This window comes from Limulus polyphemus, unplaced genomic scaffold, assembly GCF_000517525.1.
Source record: "Limulus polyphemus unplaced genomic scaffold, Limulus_polyphemus-2.1.2 Scaffold56, whole genome shotgun sequence".
NCBI lineage: Eukaryota > Metazoa > Arthropoda > Merostomata > Xiphosura > Limulidae > Limulus > Limulus polyphemus.
This window is the reverse complement of record NW_013665666.1, coordinates 341,923-360,488: the sequence shown is the minus strand read 5'-3', so window position 1 is coordinate 360,488 and position 18,566 is coordinate 341,923. Positions and strand designations below refer to the sequence as shown.

Below are 18,566 nucleotides of genomic sequence, written 5' to 3'. Positions count from 1 at the left end.
TTATCCACCAGGCCATGCCGGGCACTTTCCAAAATGAAATAGAATTATAAACGTTTGCATTTTATTAATCATAGTGACGTTTCGGTTTCAAGCAAATTCGATCTTTATCAGACTGCAATCCGAACACAAGACTGGTCGACAGACTTGTATACGAAGTATACCACGATGAAAAGCGGATGTGCCTCAACCTTCGTTTTTACTAGTTAGATTTAGGTGTATATGATTTTAAATTTCAGTGTGTTTTATTCCAATCATTTTTATAGTTATAAAGTTTAAAATGTTTAACAAAATTAACTGAAGGTATGCTTATACACATACATACACATATGCGTGTGAATATTTTGTAAAATAACATAAAACTTTGGTCCTTGTTTTTAGGGTCAAACGAGATACGCGGCCTCGCTACCTAATTAATGAACATTTGCTGTAAAATTCTTTTCAACGCTATAAGTGTAGTTATCAGTTTGGCCGCCAATTTTGATTTCATTCTCTTATCCACACCTAAGGGGGTTTTCATCAGATATCATAGCTTTTTGTCAATATACACCAATAAACCACAGTAAGTAAGAAAGTGACACTCGACAGCAACCAACATGAACTTTAGGATCGCAATCCATACTTTACAGACTCAACCAGATTGTTTAAAATTTATGGTAATAGTTCTTCCTTTCTATAAACGGTGTTAATAACTTCCTTCATAGTAACGCCATGGAATTTAGATTAACAGTTTTTTGTCATCGCCCGCGTGCACTAGGAACAGCTGTATCAAGCATCATTATTTACGCTAATTGCTTAAGGTAATATCATGTGACACTAAAGACTCTTTTAGTTAGGAGAATTATATAAGATTTAGCAAATTTGTGCTTAAAAGTTGGCAATATCTCTCCATCCGTACGATTCTTTTGAAAACTTGAGCTGTAAACTGCTAATCTTGTTTGCTTGGCCTAACCAATTCTGATGTATCTGCACGTGCTTTCATCCTATAGCTTTGTTGCTCTAAATCAGCCATTTTTAATCTGAAGGTAAAAAAATTGAAAATGATTCACTTTTACTCTTAGGTGAAGCTACATTAAAAGGTTTAGACCGATAGCTCACGAGACTATTTTGCGTAGGCGTGTGCAAAAAGTTTGTTCAAAATTGAGCGATTTTTTGTTTATTAGCTTTGCATATGTGGCTTATATTTAGACCAAATTTGACTCCTAATTGTAGGTTGTAAAGATCTATCAGTGTACCAAGTTTGAAAAAAATCCATAAAAGTGAAATATGTTTTTCTATCAAACAAAGTTTCTGCATATTCGGTGCGAATAAAAAAGAAATAAAAAATATAGTTAGAAATTCAATCAAAATTGGAGATTTTATATTTTATGTATATCTTAATGGATTGCATTTAAATTTGGTATGTGAAATAAGGGTCTGATAGAGCACATCCACTGAAAAGATGAAATATATGATAGTTTGGATTACCACAGACTGAGCAACAGAAAGTTGAAAATCGCTAAACTATCACTCCTGTTAAGAACACACGGTGTGCCCTGCAGATTGTTTTAGCCTTGATACAACCTTGGTCACTGTTATTGAGTTACGTATAATTATCATTATACCTTGAGTAATAGCATGGAAAAAAATGCCATGTGGTTTTTGTCGCCCCTGTTTACTTTCTTACTAATGGTATATAAAAACCAACCCTGAGAACTGAGAAGGTAATTGTTTTTTATACTAGAAATAATACACCACTGGTGATAAATTTCTTTTTTTTCCGGAAAGTGATTCAGGTTTCTACGTCCTTAATACTTTAGACTTCATGAAGCATATGAATTAGTAAAAAAAATAAAAAAGAAGAAGAAATTAACTGTCGATTTCAGAGTTTTATTTCTCGATGGGTGTTTAGATCAAATATATTCAACTGGTATTTTTGTTTTCAAAGGAAATTCACAAAGTAAATTAAGAACAAAGCAAATCCTGGTTCAGATAATTACGAATCATGATTTTACGATATATACGTTTGTGTGTGTGTGTGTGTGTTCAGTTTTACTTCCATTCTTTATTTTATTTCCATTTGGTATGTTTCTTCTTCTCTGATTAACTCTTTATATAATAGTCTTAAAAATATATTAATGAGCGATGTCAAATGTGTTTAAAGTTCAAAAATAAACGCAATATATGTAAGTATACACTTACGTTTATAATATTACGTTGCCACCCTGCATGGCCAGATAGTTAATTACGTGGTGTGGGTGTTCATTTTGTGAATATCTTTAAAGCTCAACTTAAAGCTAAAATTTATTTCGATTTTTTACGGTTTCGGTTACGAGGCAAACTGTCAGATTTGTATAATATTTATCGTGACTCTGGGGTTTTGATAAGTGCCCCATCTATGAAGGTGGATTAATAAAGAAAACAAAGGGCATTTGGCTCGCAATCTGGTGGGCGCGGGTTCGAATCCCCATCCCTATTTTATAATGTTACGGTCAATCCCACTATTCGTTGGTAAAGGGGTAGCCCAATAGTTGGCGGGCGGTTGGTGGTCTTTCACTGCTAAATTAGGGACGATTAACGCAGATGGCCCTCGTGTAGCTTTGCTCGAAATTCAAACAAATAATACTATATATATCTATATAGAACAAATTAATAGGATTTATTCTAATCATCAATATTTTAAAGTAGATAGCACACAGCTCAGGTTATTAACTGAAACTAACTTAATTTACGACATAAGTTACGAAAGATATAAAACGTATCACAATTTATAGTTTTTTATCATTATTTGATTTTTATTTATAAAATACATTGTGTTTTAAAAAGTTGTAGGCCGAGTTTAGTCTGTATTTTTGTCGTTTTATTATAGCTTTTACTTTTGTTATTTTTTTATGATCAGATTAACCTAAATTACAGTTTTAAACTACGTATTTTATAGATCAACAATATGCTTGTTAGTTTCTTGAATATGTTAACAGATGGCGTCTCAATAAATTAGCTAAGAACCGAGACTTCTATCGTTACTAACAGATGACAATACATATATAGGCTTAATTTTAGCAGTCAAGTGGAATTATTATTAATAAACTTGTAAATACACGTAGTTATTATTCTTCGTTTGAGGTTCATCTTACTGTCTTAAAGCTTATATGATCATGTGACACATGATTACAACATCATTACGAAGCACCACACAAAAATATCTCTTGACTCTCAGACATAACGTAGCTGATTACTTGCTTAACACATTCTTTGTTTTTATTCTTATTTTGATACCCAAATTAATAGTTTTTAATTGATGTGGTCATTAATTTCTTAACTAACAGAGGGCGTAAGCGATCTTTAATAGTCGTAAATGTACAGAGGACTCAATTCAACGGTTGTAAAAAGTAAAGTATTATCATGTTGAAGAAACAGCAGTCTACTGCTATATGAAGTAAGCGAGTTGTTATATGGAGTAAACGGAAAACCAGCTGTTGGTTGAAAGAACAGGGAGTCAGAACTCATCTGTTACGTGAATAGATGCGTCAGCTGTTATGTGAAATAAACATAAATCAGTTGTTGTGTGTGTCAGCTGTTATGCTAAGTAGATAGAAGTCAGCTGTTGTGTGAATAGATAAGTCAGTTGTTATACGAAATAAACAGAAATCATCTGTTGTGTGAATAGGTGAGTCAGCTGTTATGTGAAGTAAACAAAAGTCAGCTGCTTTGTGAATAGATGAGCCAGATGTTATTTGAAGTAAAGGGAAATCAGCTCTTTTGTGAAATACGTGAGTTAGCTGTTATGTGAAGTATGCGTGTCAACTGTTGTGTAAAGGAAATGGGGGTAAATTAGCTGTTTTATAAAGGGAAGAGTCAGCTATTATGTAAAGTAGGGGAGAGTCAGTGGTTGTGTAAATTAAAGTAGAATCAGCTGTTGTGTAAAGGAAATGGGGGTAAATTAGCTGTTTTATAAAGGGAGAGTCAGCTATTATGTAAAGTAGGGGAGAGTCAGTGGTTGTGTAAATTAAAGTAGAATCAGCTGTTGTGTAAAATAGGCGAATTAAGTGTTCTTTAAAGTAAGCGAGAGTCAATTGTTGTGTAAAGAAAGGGAGAATCAGTTGTTGTGTGAAATTGGCGAGTCAGCTGATGTATAAAGCAAGAATGAGTCATCTCTTGTATGAAATAAGGAAGAGTCAGCTCCTGTGTGAAGTAATCAAATCAACTGTTGTGTGAAGTAACTGAAAGTCCCTTGGTGCTGGAAATATGCGGGAGACAAACACAAGTTTGGTTTGTTTGGCTTATTGTGAATGTCGCGCAAAGCTACGCGAGGGCTATCTGCGCTAGTCGTCCCTAATTTAGCAGTAAAAACTAGATGGAAGGCAGCTAGTGATCACCCACCGCCTACTCTAGGGCTACTCTTTTACCAACGAATAGTGGGATTGACCGTCACATAATAACGATTCCACGGCTGAAAGGGCGAGTATGTTTAATGGAACGGGGATTCGAACCCACGACCCTCAGATTACGAGTCAAGCACCCTAACCACCTGGCCATGATAGATAATATTAATATTGTAAAACAATTAAAAAAGAAGTATATAACAGATAGCGTATGAAAGCTTGAAATTTGGGTCACACAGCAAAAGGTTTCATTAATACTTAAGGACTAAAATGAAGATAGTAGTGATAATGTAGTACCTGTAATTTATTTGTAATATCATAAAATAAACATAAATCCAAATAGGTATGAGTAATGTTTCTTTCAAAGAAAATGCTACAAATTAGTTAGATTTGTAAAGTGATAATGGGTTGTGCAAATATCAAGATATGTTAGACTATTTTAATTTACGTTTAATGCGAGTGTAGTAGTTATTTTTAGAAGAGATAGTTTATCTATACTACGTGATTGTGAGTTTAGCTATAAAGGGTGTATAATGGCAATTTCTAAAGTGAAAGTATCACATATTATATTTAAATAACATAGTAGAGAAGACATAATTTGTCTTGCCAATTGTGTTCTAAGTTAGTTGAACCAGCCTGTATGGACTTTGACAAAAAAAGGGACAAATATATGAAGCTCGCGATGAAACTGTGGTAACCAACATTTATAATGGCGTTTTTAAAAGTGAACCTATCACATATTGTACTGTAATAATAGAGTAGAGAAGAATAATTCGTCTTGTCAAATTGTGCTCTGAAGTAACTGAACTGGCCTCTGTGAAATTTTACAAAAAAGAGACAATTATTTAAAGCTCTGGATACAATTGTGATAACCAACAGTGTAATGAACATTTGTATATACGTTTGACGTGTTTTAATATAATATTTAAAGACAACTGTACTGTGTGCTGTTTGATTATTGTTGAAATTTATCGCCAACAAGTCACAGACACTTACTGTAAAAAATCCAGCCCATACATAAAACCTGACACTGGTGAGCCAGCCAGCTGTACTGGTGACAAAATATTGTAGAAGTCACAACCAATGTCAATTAACTTTTATAAGCGGATAGTGAGGGACGAGTGACTTGGATTTAAAGATGGCAATCTACGAGAGTTTATTAAACAACAACAAGACCTAGAGAGAGAGAAGAGCATAGACAGAGAAGAGAGAAAGAAAGACTGAAAGAAGAACGTGAGCGTGAAATAAGAGCACAAATTGAAAAAGAAGAAAAAGAGAAACAGGAAAGACTGGAAATAGAGGGAATAAGAGCACAAATTGAGATTGACAAACTCGCCCAGAAGAAAAATGGAAGACCCAAGAATGACAATGATGTCAGGGCCAGCTAACCCAAGCTGCTCAAATTTGATGAACAGAAAGATACCATGGATACTTTTTTGGTGAGATATGAAAGATTTGCTCCCATTTGCTCCAATGGGACAAGGTAGTCAGTTTGTTTTAACCTCTTCTAATGGGAAAAGGCCTACAAGTGTATATAGGCATGACATCAGAAGATGGCATGGACTATGACAAGTTAAAAGTGGCCTTGCTGAAATGCTATGAACTTACTGAGGAAAAGTTTCACCAGAAGTTCAGAGAAGTCAAACCTCACACTGGATATACTGTATTTTAGTTTGTGGCACATATAGGCCGATACTTCACAAGATGGACTGGCATGGCCAAGTGTGAAGATAGTTTTAAAGGACTGGCTGACCTACTACTATGTGAACAGTTCATGATCACATGTTCCATTGACATGTCACTGTTCCTAAAAGAATAAGATCACCAAAAGATGTGGATGAGATGATCAAGCTAGAAGAACAGTATATGGAAGTATAAGGGAGTATAAACGGCAAGTCCAAGAATAACCAGTTAAAGTAAAAACTGTGGGTGGCTGACCTTAAGCAGGATGCAACCAAAGGTAACAAGAAGTCAAAAGTCAAAAGGGAGAAGAGATGCTATGCTTGTTATAAAATGGGGCACATTGCGAGTAAGTGCAAGTCTGTCACCAATAGGCAACAGCAGACATCTCAACATAAAACAGCTAGAGCTACTTAGAAAGATGGTGCTGGCAAGAAAAAAGAAATGGTTGACTGTCATCATAGGTAATGCTACCAGAAGAAACATAAAGAAGACAGATCATCAGATTCACTACAAGAAGGAAGTGCTATCACCATGATTAAACAGTGCATGATTGATAGCCATCTCAAGTTAGCAAACACACCAATAGTACCAATAGTGATTGGAGCATGTGACCGACACTGCGAGGTGCCAACAAATCATAACATGCCAGTAGGTGAAAACTATGTTGGGGACAAGAAAGTGGAAGTCCTACGAGACACTGGGTGTAGCAGTGAAGCAGTGAGAACCAGTCCAGTATCTGACCAGATGACGGGCAAGGTGCATGTGTATGTGCTGATTGATGGGACAGTGAGAAAGTGTTCCATAGCATGAATAATAGTAACACTCCATACTACGTGGGAGACCTTGAGGTCATGGGTATGAAGGCATACATCTATGATCTGGTGATTGGCAATATACCAGGCAGTAGAAGTTTGGAAGAACCAGACAAAAAGGAGACCGATAAAACATCTGAAGTCACCAGAGCTCAAGGAAAGAAAAGCAAGCAATACAAGTCTCAACAGGTGACATCCCGAAAGTAGGTCTACATTAACTGAAGGAAGCACAGCATAAAGAACCTTCACTGCAAAAAATTTGGGACAATGCCTGAGAGAAAGTTGAGCACAAGACAAAGGGAAATTGATTTACAAAATAGAAGACTGGAAGGGAGTGCTGTACTAGATCTATCAAGGCGGTTCTACTGGGGAAGTTAAACAAATCATAGTACCAACAGAATACCAGACTCAAGTGATGAAGTTGGCCCACAAGTCGATTGTGGGAGGTCAACTAGGAGTGAAGAAGACAACTGACAAAATCATCAGCAATTTCCATTGGCTGGGGGTCATCAGAGATGTGACCAGATTCTGCTGGTCATGTGACACTTGCCAAAGGATAGTAGCTCAAGGGAAGGTAGCCCAGGTGCCACTGGGTGAGATGCCTCTCATAGAAGAGCCATTCAGCAAAGTAACTGTGAACTTGATTGACCCACTAGCACCTGTACCTGACAAGAGCAACTGGTTGACTATGTGAGATGTTACTCAGAAGTGATAGCACTACCGAAGAAATAGACAGAGAAAGTACCAGAAGCCCTCCTGGAATTGCTCTGCAGAGTATGCTTTCCAAAAGAAGTATTGAGTGACAGAAGGATCCAGTTTACCTCAGAACTGATGCAAGACGTGTGCAGATCATCAGAATTAGGCAGCTTTTTACTACCCTGTACAACCTCAGATGTAATGGTCTTTCTGAGAGAGTCAGTCAACATACTCAAGAATATGTACCAGGAGAGACCCGCGACTGGGACAGGTGCCTGCAAGCCGTATTATTTGCTTACCGAGATCACGATAAAAGATCCAGTTAAGGTGAAGCCCTATGTGATGAGAGGTGATGTTAGAAGCTGGAATCATTGAGCCTTCGAATTAAGCCTACTATTCATTAGTAGTCATTGTGAAGAAGAGGGGTGGTTCAAACCCCTTCTGTATAGACTTCCAGAAGCTGAACCTCGTTACAAAGTTCGACTCCAAACCTATGGGTCACCCAGAGACTATCATGGCAAAACTAGATGGGGCCAAGTTCTTTACCACGATCGACCTCAGTAAAGGTTATTGGCAAAATCCCGATGGAGACAGAATCTAAAGAGAAGATAGCTTTTATGACACCAGATGGATGTTACCATTTTAATAGGATGCCATTTGGGTTATTGAACTCAGCAGCGACATTCAACCACACGATGAGGAAGATGTTGTGCAAAACCACCAAAATCGAGCAAAATGTGGACGACATTCTGACCCAGATGGGAAGATCACCTGAAGAAACTCAGAGAGCTGTTTGGTTGAGTGAGGGTAGCAGGTCTGACCATTAGACCATCTAAGTGCTCCATCGGTTATTCTGTGCTGGTCTTTGTTGGACACAAAGTAGGTGACCGACAGATAGCCATGGAAGAGAAGAAGCTAACCCACATACAAGATGCACCAACTCCGATGACCAAGCAGCAAGTCAGATCCTTTCTGGGTTAGTGGGATACTATAGAAAGTCCAACCCAAACTACACTGAAGTCGCTGCACCACTGACTGACCTGATCAAGAAAGGCCAACCCAACAAAGTGAAGTGGGAACAACCACAGCAGCTGACATTACAGAATTTGAAGAACATGTTAGGAAGTTAGCCAATACTTAGAATGGCATATTTGAACAAGCCGTTCATCATTCAGGTTGATGCATCAGACTTTGGAATTGGAGCAGTACTTCTGCAAGAACATTTAGACGGACTATTTCATTAAAAACCCATTGAGTAGTGAGAGGAACTACTCTGCAATTAAACGAGAGTGTCTGGTCATCATATTTATCACCCAGAAATTCCAGAACTACCTTTACAGGAAGGAGTTCATTATCCAGACGGACCATCAGTCCCTTGCATATATCCAGTGGTGTAAAATCGACAGTGCGAGGATCATGCGGTGGGTATTGTATTTCCAGGACTGCCATTTTGCATTGAGGTCATCGAGGGGACTGCAAATGTTGGCGTAGATTGTATGAGTAGACTTTGGGCATGAACTGAAAACAGTCTTTATATATAGTATAAAAATATTGTGAATATTTTTCTTAAAGAGGAGCTTATTGTTAGATATGTACAATTGTTTCGGTTTAAGTTTAAGGCGAGTGTTATGATTTAGATAGTTTATATAGTGCAAGTGTTAAATTTATTTATTTTTAGAAGCGACAGTTTACCACAAGTTTGTTTACACAACTGTTTACGAATCATACGCTGTGTAGTTCAATAGTTATGAATTGGTGATTGCTATATTATTGCATCGTGTTACTAGAATCTTCTGAGTTTTTCTCGTTGTTTTAATTGAGTGTTATTGCATCATAATATGTAGTAGTGTGTGGAACATTCTAGACCTCTGTTGGAGTATAAACATGCGTTATAAGTTTAGTTTGATAGATAGATCTAGACTGCGTGATTGTGCATTTAGCCATAAAGAGTGTATAGTGGCAATTTCTGAAGTGAGCTTATCACATATTATATTGTAATAACAGAGTAGAGAAGAAAAAATCGTCTTGTCAGATTGGGTTCTAAAGTAACTGAACCGACCTGTATGGAATTGGACGAAAGTGAAACAATTATTTAAAGCTATAGATACAACTGTTATAACAAACAGTGTAAGAATCATTTGTATATGTTTGACGTGTTTTAATATATATTATTTTAAAACAAGTGGACTGTGTGCTGTTTGTTTATTGTTGAAATTTATCGCCAACAAGTCACAGACACCTACTGTAAAAAAAATCTGGTTCTTACACGAAACCTGGCAAGATAAATAGTAGAATAGAACACAGTTTCTTTCTCTTAAAGTCAGGTGATTTAGCACTGAAGTAACTTTTTTCAAAATATGTCATCTTATTTATTTGGACTTAGTCTGATCCTCTCCTCATTGTGGGCGAAGCATTTCTAGTTAGTAAGCTCAATGGAGGTTTAGGTTTACGTATCTGGACTATTTCTATTTAAAAACTTTAGTTTTTAGCTTTGTAGAAAAACATATACATGCATGCAATTGAATCTATCAAGTTATTTGTAAATCACGTGTTCAGCTGATTTAGTACAAAACAAGGAATCGATGTTTTTAATACTTTTGTAGAATACTTTATCTTTCTGTACTTACCTGGTATTTGCTATATACGTTTTACCCATATAAATACATATATCTTTTTATCAGCCAAGACTTCTATACGCCCGGTTGTTTCAAGTAATTTGTTTTCTAAAAATAATAAGATTTTAGTTTTTAGTTTGGATTTTAGTATGGATGTTTTCTTTCCACTTTGTTAGTGTCATGTTTATATAAAGTTATCCTAGTAATGTTTTGTTAAATTAATCCACTATTAGTGTCAAATTTATATAAAGTTATCCTAGTAATGTTTTGTTAAATTAATCCACTATTAATGTCAGATTTATATAAACTTATCCTAGTAACGTTTTTCTTAAATTAATCCACTTTGTTAGTGTCATGTTTATATAAAGTTATCCTAGTAATAGTTTGTTAAATTAATCCACTTTGTTAGTGACATGTTTATATAAAGTTATCCTAGTAACATTTTGTTAAACTAATCCACTTTGTTAGTGACATGTTTATATAAAGTTACCCTAGTAATATTTTGTTAAATTAATCCACTTTGTAGTGTCATGTTTATATAAATTTATTGTTTCTCTTTTTTATGTTTTTCTAAAGTCTCTCTCTAAGAAACAGCATATAGTGTGTGTTGTTTTGCCAAAAAGTTTAATCCACCACATGTGTTAATAAACGCTATGAATTACTTGTGTCTCTGCACAATTGCAACAATAGTTGGTAAAATGTAACAGTTTGACTGTATAAGATGCAAGTAAAAGCTCTTCATATTTGATGCTGTTATAAATGGTTGATCGTCGTATAGTTTGTTCGCCCCATGTGATTACATTATACAGATGGTAGAGCGATACGAAAAAATATAAGCCTACCACACTGATAATATTTAACAATTAGTCAAAACCTTCAAAAAGGTAATTGTTAACCAAATAATTAATTTCTATCTTTTTTAACTTTTTATGTTCAACATATTTTTATACTGTAAACGCATATGAAATTTTGTGCCATGTTAAAACTAACCGATACTGTTAGACGTATCCTACTACTAAATATAAGAGAAAGTGTTAAACGAACCTTATACAATAAGAGATTTTGATAAACTTCTCATATATTTATTGAAACTTCTTCAGTTATTTGTAAAATTAAAATAACAACAAATCATTAAGTAAATTCTAAGGGTGCAAAACATATTTGATATTTAAACAGAAAAACACACGTTGATCCTATAGAGATATCCGAGTTTAGCTTCTCTGACGATTCACTGTTATCAGCCATGACTGCAGAAGAAAAAAAACAGTAATCAAACAATAATTTATTATAAAACATCATAAGATATAGTTTGGATTCATCCTAATAATAATCTTACATTATATGCTACCTTACCACCTCTTTAAGTTAAATTAATCAGAATAACTATAATGTCTAGTAACATTCAGTCTCAAACAGTTAGAAAACCTTTAGTGATAACGTTCATTGGCATTGTCCAAAATCCACATAGTTTATCTGAAGTTAGCTGCCATAATGAGGAAGATGATCACAAGTGGTCAACTACTTTCCATATTTATACAGTACTGGGGTAAATATACAACTGTAGTTAATCAACTACTTTCCATATTCATACAATATTGGGGTAAATATACAACTGTAGTTAACAAACATAGTTCAATGTGCATTTCGAACGTTATCAAACACTCGACTTGACTAATATTTTCTTTAAAATGAAATATCTGTAGAAAGCCTTCAACAGAATGTCAGTGGCTTATGTTTACTTAACTATTATAATTTTAAGGAATTTTTCATACATTATTTTTTCTTCCAAGTCAACCAACATTGTTATTTTTTTACGTGATCATTTTTATTCAGTCACGATACTATACATTTTTGTTTATATTAGCAATGTAAATAGTTTACTGGTTTTTACTATAATGTAAATTTCTCAACGACTAAATGATTCCTTTAATTATCTTTTTTTGTTAGTTTTAATAAGTTCATTTATACTTGGTCAACATCTAAATATGATCATCATGTCAACTATTAAAAGCATAAAAACGTCTAACCATTGTCCACTGATTAAGAAAGTTCTATAACTTAGAATTCAGTGTGACAAACAGTAAATAATTAGGATAGTTTAATTTTGTTATTAATTAAATATATTAAAAATTCTTTGTTACTTGATATAATTTACTGGTGCGCTGCTATTGTCTTTGTTATGATATTAAACTGAATTATGAAATAAGTTTACTTAACATGACAGTTGATTTCATGTGCCTCCCAGTGGCATAGCGGTATGTTTGCGGACTTACAACGCTAGAAACCGGTTTTCGATACCCCTGCTGTTCAGAGCACAGATAGGCCATTGTGTGGCTTTGTGCTTAACTTCAAACAAACTTGATTGCACGTTGTTTGATTCAAGTTTTATTCTTCAGAATGTTTTCCGAATGCGCATAGAATAATGCATCGATATTCAAGATCTAATATTAATTAATGCTTGTGAATCGTCCTTTCGCCGCGCTTAACTAGTTTTCGAGAGTTTTTGAATGTTTTCAAAATTTCCTTCCCTCCCTCCTCTCTCGGATAAACACCAGTTATCTATTAAATTTAATAAAAGTTTTACTGCTCCAGACCGAGCCTATTTTAACAGAAGTTTCTTATTTATAGTCACACGTAAGTTGGTTTTGAATTTCGCGCAAATCTACACAAGGGTTATCTGCACTAGCCGTCCCTAATTTAACAGTGAAATACTAGAGGGAAGGCAGCTAGTCATCCTCACCCACTGCCAACTCTAGGGCTACTCTTTTACCAACGAATCCGCGACCTTCAGATTGCGAGTCGGGTGCCCTAACCACCTGGCCATGCCGAGCCATGTAAGTTTGACGCAGAACTATATTGTAATAACATTTCAGCTGCAAACTTACCCACAAGATCCACAATAGCCACCTCTACCTCCACGTCGATATCCTCCACCACCTTTTCTGAACCTTTTGAATCCTCCTCCTCCTCCGCCTAAACCTCCTCCAAATCCACCACCTCCACCACGTCCACCGCCTCCTCCATAGCCTCCTCCATAGCCTCCTCCAAAACCTCCACCAAAACCACCACCCCCGCCTCCTCCATAACCTCCACCAAAACCACCTCCTCCACCAAAACCACCTCCTCCGCCAAGACCACCACCTTTACGGAAACCACCTCCGCGTCTTCCCCCTCCTCCATATGAGCCATATCCATCGTATCCGCCAAATCCAGAACTCAAATGACCGCTCCCTCCATATCCTCCACTACCTTTCCACGATCGGACATTATCGAGGAAAAACAAAAGAACAAGAACGGCTGCCAGACTTTTCAAAGCTTTACCCATAGTACTGGTTGGGCTAGATGTTACCTGAAAAACTATTTATAAAAAATTACATTTTGACTTGTATACTAGTTAAATTAGAAGTCGCTCAATGTTGTTTATATTTGACTTTTATAATGAACGGGAAAACATTATGAATTATAGCAAAACATTTTTAAGAAGATTAACTGAGTAAGCTCAATTTCGAGCACCTCATAAGCTATTGTTGTCAAACTACTCAAAATATAATTATATATATATATATATATATAATTTCTTCAATACAGATAATGTAAGCTATTGCAAAGGATTAGAAAATACATTTTTGGGTATCGTTAACAATTAAAAAACATAACGTAAAACCAAGGAAAGAAGACCAATTGTTTTATGAGAAAAATGAATTAACTCTGATTCCTGAATTGTTTGATAAGAGCAAAGGCTACAGATATTCATTCTGACAAGAAACGAGTAAGAAGTTATTGAAATAGTACACGCACAAACATTAACCAATGAACAGTTTACGTCTACTTACCTTACCAAAATGATTGTGCGAGCTGGTTACAACAAATCAACTCGAGGAGCAGATGTAAATGACGTTACAATGAACTAGAAGTCCTGGCAAGATACTATTTATAGTGTTTTGACGTATTTCAAACAATTTGAATCACGTGCTTGGATTTCCCTTTGTTATGAACATATGTATCAGTTTTTAATCTTTCAAAAAATTGGGTCTTCCCCAACTTTTACTGTACCTTAAGACCAATAGATAAAGACAAAGGACATTGTAGTCACGACTCGACAGAAAGTTACTGTATCATTAACAAAAAAAACCATCTCCAGCTGGCCAGTAAAACCCAGATGAGCAGGGGATTTCCCACCTTTTACCGCTACTAAAGGTTTAACAGTATAACCCTGACTTTCTACTGACCCTGAAACCATCCTTTATGTGTGTGTTTTACTGTTGAATTTACAAAGGGTGTTCTTGTTGATTACACCGTATATTGTATTGCTGAACCGTTGGAAATGTTTAGGTGGATATAACGAAACAAGGGGAAATACCGTATAAAATATCTTACCTCATAATGATTCGTACTTCCAAGTGTTGAATTTAAGTAAATCCCTTTTTTTCCCTCTGTAGTTTAAAAATGTTTCATTTTTTAATACCTGAAAAATTAAATGTTGAAGTTACGAAATTTCAATGTAAAGAAAGATAATAACTTTCAAAATATCGGCTCATTGTGCTTCTGATCGATAATTTGAAAGAAACTACAAATAATACCATAGATTAAAGGAAATAAGGAAATATTTATGTCTATGCACTATTCTATTTCCAGTGTCGAACTTATTAAAACTACACAAGACACAAACTATTATTAAACTGAAACTATTACAAAATGTTTAATCCATGGCGAAAATGGAATTATTACAAAGTGTTTAATCCTTGCTAAGACTAAAACTAACACAGAATGTTTAATCTATGTTAAGACTGAAACTTAACAAAGTGGTAATCTTTTTCACTACTGAAACTATTACAGAACGGTTAATCCATACTGAGACTGAAATCATTATAGAATACTTAGTTCATACTAAGATTGAAGCTATTACAAACTGTTTAATACACACTAAGATTCAAACTATTACAGAACGGTTAATCCATACTGAGACTGAAATCAGTATAGAATACTTAACTCATACTAAGATTGAAATTATTACAAACTGTTTAATCCACACTAAGATCGAAACTATTACAGAACGGTTAATCCATGCTAAACTGAAATCATTATAGAATATTTAGCTCATACTAAGATTGAAACTATTACAAACTGTTTAATACACACTAATATTGAAACTATTACAGAACGGTCAATCCATACTGAGACTGAAACTACTATAGAATACTTAATCCATGCTAAGACTAAAACTATTATGTAATATTTAACTCATGCTAAGACCGAAACTAACACAGAATGTTTAATAATACTATATTTTTTTCTTACGTACACTAGTTTTAATGTAGCTTAAATTACAAAAAGTAAAATTCCTTCTTTTAAAACTAAAACAAAGTTTTTAGGAAGATCTATTGTTTAAGTCTATTCAATAGTATATACCAATGTTTAGCTTTCCAGAAGATCTGTTGTTTAAGTCTGTTCAACAGTATATACCAATGTTTAGCTTTCCAAACGCAAAGTGTTCTGTTTAAACTAATTTTTCCGTTCGTGTCCGCTTCTTATTACAAAACTCACAAAATTATTTTACCAGATCCTTTATGTACTACGAAATAATTAAACATTAATAATAATAAAAAGACAACTAGACTGACAGCTGACAATTAAAATATTTTGTGCTTTGTTTTACTATGTTCTTTATTAGCATTTCGGCCTGGCATGACCTGCTGATTAGAACACTCAATTTGCAATATGTGAGTCACGAGCTCGAATCCCATCACTCAACATGCTCGCCCTTACAGCCGTTGAGGCGTTATAATCTAACAGTCATTCCCACTATTTTTTCTTAATAAAAGAGTAACCCAGAAGTTGGCAGTAGGTGATGTTGACTAGCTTCCTTCCCTCCAAATTAGGAACGGCTAACCCAGATAGCTCTTGAGTAGCTTTGCGCAACATTTATTAAACAAACTTTACAATTTTATTGACTTGTTGAAGACCTTCAAAAGAAACTGTATAAACTAAACATCCTTTACTAACTGATATTTCATAGAAGTTATACAACCAACGCTTTTTACTGTAACCGATTGTGCTCTAGCCTTTTAATAATGGAGACTTTATAGTGGACATTAAACACGTGATTTTTACTGTAACCGGTTGTACCCTAATTTTTTAATAACCGAAGCTTTATAGCTGACATGAAACCTACATTTTTTTTCCGTGACCGACCGAGTTATAATCATTTACTTATTAAGATCTGATATGAAAAATACAACCTACGATGTCCCCCGGTGGAACAGTGGTAAGTTTACGGATTTACAACGCTAAAGTCCGAGGTTCGATTCCCTTTGGTAAACACAGCAGATAGCCCAATGTGGATTCGCTCTAAATCTAACAAACAACCTACAAATTTTACCGTCATAGGCTATCCTCTAATGAACTACTGCCCGTGTTTTCAAATGTTTTGTATGATTAACACTATTATAATGTACCCAAAGTGACGTTATAAACATGATACTATAAAAACAAAATAATTATTCAATCGTTATAAACTTTCAAAATATCGTTGTATATTCTAAATGTTTATACTAACAATGTGAAGGAAGTCTAAAAGCCACAATTATTACGTCACGTCTTTAGTAACAAGAATCTTCAAAGAAAGCGTTAATGGTAATATTTGTAACTGAGATCGTACGCATCATTACCCTCACGATCCTCAACTATCTGATGTTATATTTCTTTGTATTATACAAAACACTACATGATGGGCTATCAACTACTCAGCCCACCGAGAGTATTGGAACTCGAGTTTTAAGTGTTATTAGCCCTCAGACTAACCGCTGAGTCACTGTGGGCCTGATGTTTTAAGAAACAAGGGTAAGCATATTTATCTAAACCTTTTATTACAATGATCCTTGTCTACCTGATTTTTTGAGAAACAAGACTAAAACATGTTTGTATTGCGTTATCAGAAACTTCCGACTCTACTAACACTCACTACTGCTATAGAATAATTCTAGTCTCCTCTTCCAAACTGGCTTTCATTTATCTTTCACTGAGTTCCTAAAGGAATTCATTGCATTAGGGTAGCAAGTTTTCGATGGCAACAAAAACAGTTTTTTACGATCATTAAAAAAAACCAGAGAAATATTTATTCCTGATACTTAGGAAATGACAGAATATAAGTAGTAGCAGACAAACAGTTATTGTTTTCAACGCATTTTTGTTTTTCTCTGTTGTATTTAATATCAAAAATATGGGATGAGATTATAATACTGAGTGTAATAATGTGTAAAATAAAATATTTCTCTGGGCTATAGGTGGTGTTATATTCATCTAGTTTAGAAGAAACCAAAATTTACTTTTATGCACAATCACGTTTCGTGAATCGTGAAGTTTTATAAACGTTATGTGCTTAGGTAGGCATATATTCAATTTTACTCAAAAATAATGAAGACTGAAAAGCGTCTGTTGGATATAAAATTACAATCAATAATCTTTGGTGCATGTTACGCTGAATGATGACATTCAGCCAGATCAATAATCTTTGGTGCATATTACACTGAATAATGCCGTTCAGCCAGATCAAGGAATCTTTGGTGCATGTCACCCTGAATAGTGCCGTTCAGCCAGATCAAGGAGTCTTTGGTGCATGTCACCCTGAATAGTGCCGTTCAGCCAGATCAAGGAGTCTTTGGTGCATGTTACACTGAATAATGTCGTTCATCCAGGTCAAAAACATGAAAATGTTAGCATACCTGTCGTTACATTTCAAATAAACAATATAGTACCACAAAAATATGAACTGATACAGTTTTTGAATCAATGATTTAATAGCTGTAATTTCAAAATACTATATGACAATATTTCCATTATTCAAAACACTGAAGAAGATATTGGAACAATTATAAGTAAATTTCAAACAGCTTAATCCAGATTAAATTACATTTTTTCTAATAGACTTGTGCCTTTGGGTGTTTCAATCGTCAAGTCACCAACAGGTTAAATATACGGCCTGATTTGGCATTAATGGATCAAAAAACCCTCGTGATTTTAACATGGAGATATGAACGTATTTTTACGTGAATAGCCTCGATAGTTTTTTCCATAGTACACAGCGTGGTCACAAGTAAACAGACACCACCTTTTCAGAAAAAATAGAAAATTTTCAGTCATATTCACATGAATTGATATATTTATAATTTAATTAATATCTAGAATATCTTCCTTTCGCTTCGTGGAGTTCGTTGATCCTTTGCGGCATCGTGAGAATCATCTCGTCAATTTTAGATTGTGGGATTTTCGCCCACTCTTGCTTCAAAACTTGGAGAAAATCGCTCTTCGAAGTTGGTTTTTTGGGTTGTTTCTGGACTTGCCGATCGAATATGTCCCAGAGGTTTTCGATGGGGTTCGTGTCAGAAGATTGGCTCGGACAGGGT

General features: G+C 34.9%; 1 long non-coding RNA gene across 1 annotated transcript; it reads right to left on the bottom strand.

The window, feature by feature from the left end:
* Positions 1 to 11,224: 11,224 nt before the first annotated feature.
* LOC106463946 lies at positions 11,225 to 13,162 on the bottom strand. Its single transcript, XR_002611672.1, has 2 exons — positions 13,050 to 13,162; positions 11,225 to 11,411 (listed from the first exon to the last, which is right to left on the bottom strand). It is a non-coding gene; the product is annotated as an uncharacterized LOC106463946 (long non-coding RNA).
* Positions 13,163 to 18,566: the final 5,404 nt, after the last annotated feature.